Below are 7,706 nucleotides of genomic sequence, written 5' to 3' on the forward strand. Positions count from 1 at the left end.
AGCGCCTGTAGCCTCGACCGTCCCTGAGCCAGCGCCTGTAGCCTCGACCGTCCCTGAGCCAGCGCCTGTAGCCTCGACCGTCCCTGAGCCAGTGCCAGTAGCCGTGACCGTCCAAGAGCCAGTGCCAGTAGCCATGACCGTCCAAGAGTCAGCATCTTCCGAGCTTTCCAGAGCATCGCCTACCGAGTCTTCCAGGGCTCCTCTCGAGCCTCCCAGAGCTCCGCCTCCTGAGTCTTCCAGGACTCCGCCTCTCAAGCCTCTCGAGCTTCCTAGAGCTCCGCCTCTCGAGCGCCCCAGAGCCCCGCCTCTCGAACCTCCCAGAGCTCCGCCTCTCGAGCCTCCTAGGGCTCCGCCCCTCAAGCCTCCCAGGGCTCTGCCCCTCAAGCCTCCCAGGGCTCCACCCCTCAAGTCACTCGAGCCTCCTAGGGCTCCACCCCTCAAGTCTCTCGAGCCTTCCAGGGCTCCTCCTCCCGAGCCTCCTAGGGCTCAGCCTCTCAAGTCTCTCGAGTCTTCCAGGGCTGCTCCTCCCGAGCCACCCAGGGCTCCGCCTCTCGAGCCACCCAGGGCTCCGCCTCTCAAGTCTCTCGAGCCACCCAGGGCTCCACCTCTCAAGCTTCCCGAGCCTTCCAGGGCTCCACCTCTCGAGCCTCTCAGGCCTTCCAGGGCTCCGCCCCTCAAGTCACTCGGGCCTTCCAGGGCTCCGCCCCTCAAGTCACTCGGGCCTTCCAGGGCTCCACCTCTCGAGTCTATCGAGCCTTCTAGAGCTCCGCCCCCTGAGCCTCCTACGGCTCCGCCCCAGAGCCCCCTACGGCTCTGCAACCAGAGCCTTCTAGAGCTCCGCCTCCCGGGCCCCCTACGGCTCTACTCCCAGAGCCTTCTGAGCCCCCCACGGCTCTGCCTCCCGAGCCTCCTACGGCTCCACCCCTAAAGGCCCCTACGGCACCACCTTCCTCGGCTCCGCCTCCCGAGCCTACTACGGCTCCACCTCCTGAGCCTCCCTCGGCTCCACCTCCAGAGCCTTCCAGGCCTCCGCCTTTAAAGCCTCCTACGGCGCCACCTCCATCGGTTCCGCCTCCAGAGCCTTCCAGGCCTCCGCCTTCAAAGCCTCCCACGGCCCTGCCTCCTGAGCCTCCCACGGCCCTGCCTCCTGAGCCTCCCACGGCTCTGCCTCCTGAGCCTCTCACTGCTCTGCCTCCTGAGCCCCCAGAGCCTCCCTCAGCTTCATCTCCAGAGCCCCTCGCAGCTCCACCCCCAGGGTCTCCTGCGGCCTTGCCTGCGCCTCCTTCGGCGCCACCACCCAAGTCTTCGACTGCGCCATCTCAGAAGTCCTCCTTGGCTCCGCCAGCTCCCCTAGTGGCCACTCTTCCTCCCAGGCCTCTTGAACCTGTCCCTGTCCAATGGCCACCTCCCAGGCCCCCTAGACCTGTCCCTGTCTTGTGGCCGCCTCCCAGGCCTCCTCGAACTGTCCCGGTCCTGTGGCCACCTCCCGGGTCCCCTGAACCGGCCCCTGTTCTGCGGCCATCTCCCAGACCTCCTAGACCTGTCCCTGTCCTGAGGCCGCCTCCCAGGCCTCCTCGAACTGTCCATGTCCTGTGGGCAGCTCCCAGGTCCCCGGAACAGGCCCCTGCTCTACGGCCATCTCCCAGGCCTCCTAAATCTGTCCCTACCCGGTGGACGTCCCCCGGGCCACCTGACCCGGTTCCCTGCACACACCCCCAGAGACTGCTTGACTGCCCCTTTTTCCCCCATGGACTGCCTAATTTCCCCTTGTGTCCCCTTGGTCTGTCTCCGTGTCCCCTGTGTCCCCTTGGTCTGTCTCCGTGTCCCTTGAGCCTCCTTGGTCTGTCTCCGTGTCCCTCGTGCCCCTTTGGTCTGTCTGTTTTTCCCCTTTTCTAACCCCTCTCTCCTTGAACATTTGTTTATCCCTGTTATTTTTCCTTTTCGGTTTCTTAAGACCGTCTGGAATCCGGTCCTTTTAAGGGGGGATTCTGTCACGATTACCTGTTGTCTGCCCTGTGTTCTCTGTCGCACTATCACGTTTATGTCATGTTTCCTTGTCCGCTCCGTGTTTTCCACTTCACCCGTCACCACTCCCATTCCATGTCACGTTTTCTCACTGTCCGAGTGTCTAAACTACATTTCCCACAATTCCCGGCCCCCGTCAATGCCTGCACTCATCAGTGTTTTCACCTGTGTCTCGTTGAGTCTTCATTGTGTTTGTGTATTTAACCGTGTCTGTTTCTCCTTTCCCTTGTCGGTCTTTGATGTATGTGGACGTCTGTTATCCGTGCTCTTGGTCTTCGTTTTCTCCCGTGGAACCCTTGGTATGATCTCCGTGTTTGGTTAACCCTTTGTATGCCCTCCGTGTTTTGTTTTACCCTTTTTCCCCTCATGGATGTTTTCTTTGTTCGTGTTTTGTTTTGTGATTTAATAAAAGATTCCGCTGCAAGTAGATCCCTTGTCCCGTGCCTACCTTCACCGTCATTCGTGACATCACCTTTAATTAGATTCCAACACATGAGTGAGTGATAAAATATTCACCTGGGAGTTTAAAGTGGTGCTTTCCAGCATTATTAATAAATATTGCAATTTCTAGTATCATAATCCTCAGATTCGTACCCAGACCCCATTGTTTTCACAAATCTGACACTTTGCCGCTCTCGTCTTTGCTGTAATCTGAGAGGGAACACGGATAGTGGAAAATGGCTAAGATTTCCATCCGATGCCCATTGGTAGAACTCCGGGGGCCAAAGGACCACAAAAAAGCCTCTGTGGGAGACAGCTTTCATGTCTGAAGAGCTTTTGGTCCCTCATTTACTTAAGTCTGCAGGTGCTGAGAGGGGACGTCTGTGCGCACTGTTCTGGCTGCCCGGGATTTCTAGGGTGCTATTTGATACAGAGGTGAATTAGAACATCCTGCAACTGATGACTGAATTACATTTAACTCATTCCACAGCTCAACAGTCACATACACCGATCAGCCACAACATTAAAACCACCTGCCTAATATTATGTAGGTCCCCCTTGTACCGCCAAAACAGCGCCAACCCGCATCTCAGAATAGCATTCTGAGATGCTATTCTTCTAACCACATATGTACAGAGCGGTTATCTGAGTTACTGTAGACTTTGTCAGTTCAAACCAGTCTGGCCATTCTCTGTTGACCTCTCTCATCAACAAGGCATTTATGTCCACAGAACTGCCACTCACTGGATTTCTTTTGTTTTGGGCACCATTCTGAGTAAATTCTAGAGGCTGTTGTGTGTGAAAATCCCAGGAGATCAGCAGTTACAGAAATACTCAAACCAGCCCATCTGGCACCTAAAATCATGCCATGCTCCAAATCACAGTGATCAAATTTTTTCCCTGTTCTAACGGTTGATATGAACATTAAATGTAGCTCCTGACCCATATCTGCCTGATTTGATGCACTGTACTGCTGCCACATGATTGGCTGATTAGATAAACACATGGATGATTGTTGGTGCCAGATGGGCTGGTTTGAGTATCTCAGTAACTGCTGATCTCCTTTTCACGCACAACAGTCTCTAGAATTTACTCAGAATGGTGCCAAAAACAAAAAACATCCAGTGAGGGGCAGTTCTGTGGATGAAAATGCTTTTTTGATGAGAAAGGGTCAACAGAGAATGGCCAGACTGGTTTGAACGGTAACTCTGATAACCACACTACAATTGTGGTGAGAAGAATAGCATCTCAGAATGCTATTCTGAGATGCGGGTCGGCGCTGTTTTGGCGGCACAAGGGGGACCTACATAATATTAGGCAGGTGGTTTTAATGTTGTGGCTGGTTAGTGTATATGTTCTTCCCATAGGTTTCATGGGACATCCATGACCTCGGTCTGACCAAAAAAGTTAAAAATGAGGATGAATAGGCTTTGTTTCCATGTTGCAAGCTACGTATGGTACTTAGAATGAGAAATCAGTTTACATTTTAACCAGTCCTCAGGATACGATGGATGGATGGATGGATGGATGGATGGATGGATGGATGGATGGATGCTGAGACAGACAGGCAGACAGACTGAAAGTTAGAATTAGGTAGGTTGGTAAGTAGGTAGATTGTTTGTTGGTTAATTAGTTAGTTAGGTAGATGGTTGGTTAGTTAGGTACTGTAGATAGTTAGTCATTAATTTTTTTCTTTTGCTAGTATGTCTAGGTGCCAGTGTGATCATATTTGTTTTATATATTAGGTAGATAGATAGGTGGATGGTTGGGTAGGTAGGTCGGCATGTAGGTAGGTAGCTAGGTGGGCGGGTGTGTGGGTGATTGCTAGTAGCCAGTTAGTTATAGTTAGTAGGTAGGTAGTTGGTTGGTTTGCTAGTTAGAAAGTTAGTTAATAGGTAGGTAGGTATTCGGTTGGTTGGCTTGTTAGCCAGTTAGTAATAGTTCGTTTGTAGATAGGTAGGTAGTTGGTTCATGGGTAGGTTAGTTGATTAGTTAGTTAGTAAGTTATTTCATGTTTTTATATATTCCGATACATTTTATGTTTTTATTATATTATTATATTTATTCATGTAAACATAAATACATCAAATTACAGAAGTAAAATAAGTTGTGAGTGCCATTTCATGTAGACTTTAATAGCTGTTCACCATTCGTTTCAGATATTCTTCCTAACATCACAGGGTGGGGAGGTAATACAACCCCCCTCCCCCCCACCCTAACACAAATGACACGTTCAGTTGGAATGCATTCTGAAAATTACCAGCCAAGATATTCTAGCCTTTGAACCTTTAATTTCAGTGTAGCAAATGAAAACTATGGCTGTGTCAGTGACAGTCATTGTTTGTACAGATTTAACATGTGCGATTTATATGACTTTGTTCACGTGGTTTACAACTTTGTTGATAACTAGGAATGGAAAGTTCAAGACAAAGTTTGATGTTGTCATGGCAATGCTGATTCGTGCAGCTTGTGATTATTGGCAGCACCTGTGTTCAATCTTCCCTTTATATTCTCTCCTGTCTTTTTTCCCCCCTTCAGATCATTGTGTTATTTTCAGTCTCCATTTCTGGTCTTGTTGTTTGTATCCCTTCCTGTTATACAGTTATTGTTCTCAGTTCTTTTTGTATTGTTGTTTTGTTTTTTCTTCCAAGTGAGAGTTTTGGTTTCCTGTTTGGTTTAGTTTTCCTAGTCGGTATGTTTTCAGTTCTATTTTTGTCTTATCTTTTATTTCCCCTAGTGAGAGTTTTATTGGTATTTTGTTGGTTTTTCGTTTCAATAAAACACCTTTCATTGCCATCCTGCATCTTGGGTCCTTCCTCAGATATATTGTGTACTTTGGACCCAGTGGAGGCACGAGAGGTGTTTTATTGAACCCAGCTCTGGACCTTGAGGAATTGGTCTCCCAATGCCTTGCCTGGTTGCCTGTTCCCTTGGCCTGGTTTCAGCACAGTCGTCTGATCGACATCATTGATGAGGAGTTGGTTGAAGTGGCCTCCGGATGGGGTATTGATGAGACATCGTTAGGCTAATTATTTTGGCAGGTCTGGACAAGTCCATCCATCCAGAGGAGCTGGGTTATATTTTTCCTTTTGGGATATGGTGGAACACCTCTGACAGTTGGCAGAGATTGAATGTCTGCTGCAAGGGTGGAACACCAAATCCCAAAATCCCTCTCTGTCGGTGTCTTTGGAGAGGCTCACAGATTATTGCCATTCCCCAGTCTCTGCCAGTGCTCACGACCACGGAGGCAGTTCCCCAATTTCTGCCAATGCTCATGGCCACAGAGGTTGTTTCCCAGTCTCTGCCAGTGCCCACGGCCATGGAGGCAGTTTCCCAGACTGGAAAATGGTTGAAATTCTCAACACACATCGGAGACATGGCGGACGCCATTTCGTTGTCATTAATGAGGCAACGAGACATGTTGGAAGAAGTTGTCTTGAACGCAGTGCAGATCGCAAGGAAACCCCTGGCACAATGCATCCAATCTTTGACTGCAGAGTTTCAATCACAAATGGCCATCGTGCACAGATTTATCGATAAAGTGGATAATGCCCAACGTGAGACGAGAGGCCTGAAACAAGACATAGTCAGCTGCAAATCAGATGTGTCAAAGCTCAAAGCAATGATGGCAGAATTTGAGGATCAAGAAAGATGCTATAACATTCAGATTGTGGGTCTTGCACTGAACCGAGAGGGAGGTAACGCGTTATGCTTTCTGGAAGAAATGCTTCCAAAGTGGATCCCCTCACTTTCGAATAGGCCGATAGAGCCTATTCGCCCATCACATCTATGGCCAGCAAAGGTCTCCAGAGACGGGCTTCACTATGATTTTCAAAGTGCTGAGATATCAAGACTGTCAGGCTATTTTAGATGAGGCAAAAGGGAACCAATCCTGGATGGCAAGAAATGTGGTTTCTTTTTGAGGTTATGCTATTCTAAATACATACCTGCGCTCAGGTTTGCTTGCTTGTTCCAGTCATTGCTAGTTTTGATAGTATTTAATGTAGAAATGCATACTTAATGTTTAAAGTGTAATCTATGGTTCTCTTGTTCCTGTTAACTTTTGCTTGTTGATGTTCACACACAGGAAGGAGCGGGTGAGTCTCAGATCAGTGGAATATATGATACTGTCACGGTTCTGATACACAAATTAGGAATTAGTCAGCGGGCTCAGTGAGGAGGGTGTTTCGTCCTGCCACTTATTTCTTCTTTTATGTTAACAATGAAATACATAATCAAAGAAGCGGTGTCTAAAACAATTCTTCACATGGTCTTTACTATAGTTAAAAGTTATGATCCTTTTGACAATGATTAATATTTCAGTTATATCAGTTAACATCAGAGGTTTAAACAGTCCTATAAAAAGAACAATGTTCTTGCGTAGTTTGCGCAAACATTGTGCAGATGTGGCTTTAGTCCAAGAATCACATCTAAAGACAACAGATGTCACTCGTATATAAAATACATTTTATAAAGTCGCTGTTGCGTCCATTGATGACACAAAAATGAAAGGGTCTCTTATACTCATTAAACCAAACCTTCATCTTGTTATTGAAAATCTCAAGTAAACACCTTGTAAAGAAATAGAAGAAGCAATTGTCAGACCAATTAGACTTGAGGATTTCCTTTTTCTGGACTTTCTTTAAAGGATTTCAAACAATCTTTTGGCCCTATTGTGACATACACCATCAGCACTTTCAGAGCAGTAGAGAAACTATTAGGTTACGACAACAAATGGCACCTACAGACTCCTTTATTTACATTTATGCATTTGGCAGACGCTTTTATCCAAAGCAACTTACAGTGCACTTATTACAAGGACAATCCCCCCAGAGCAACCTGGAGTTAAGTGCCTTGCTCAAGGACACAATGGTGGTGGCTGTGGGGATCGATCCAGCGACTTTCTGATTACCAGTTATGTGCATTAGACCACTACACCACCACCACCTTCATGGTGCAACCTTTATGGTGCAACAGGAATAGTAAACGTGGTTCTGAACCATTCGCATCAGAACAGTGGTCAAAGTGGGGAATGAGGACTCTTGCTGTTATATGGGATGATAATGGTATGCTCTGTTTCCAAAATATTGTTGCAACTTATAATGTGCCTGCATCAATCCTTCTTTTTGTCCCTTGGGGAACAGCTCTCGAATTGCACCCAGTCTACAGCTGGCTCTTTAATCCCTCACAACAAATAGTGTCAGCTGTCTATCCTTACCTTCTTGAAGTTAAACAAAAGT

Source organism: Xyrauchen texanus, chromosome 18 (genome assembly GCF_025860055.1).
Source record: "Xyrauchen texanus isolate HMW12.3.18 chromosome 18, RBS_HiC_50CHRs, whole genome shotgun sequence".
NCBI classification, from domain to species: domain Eukaryota; kingdom Metazoa; phylum Chordata; class Actinopteri; order Cypriniformes; family Catostomidae; genus Xyrauchen; species Xyrauchen texanus.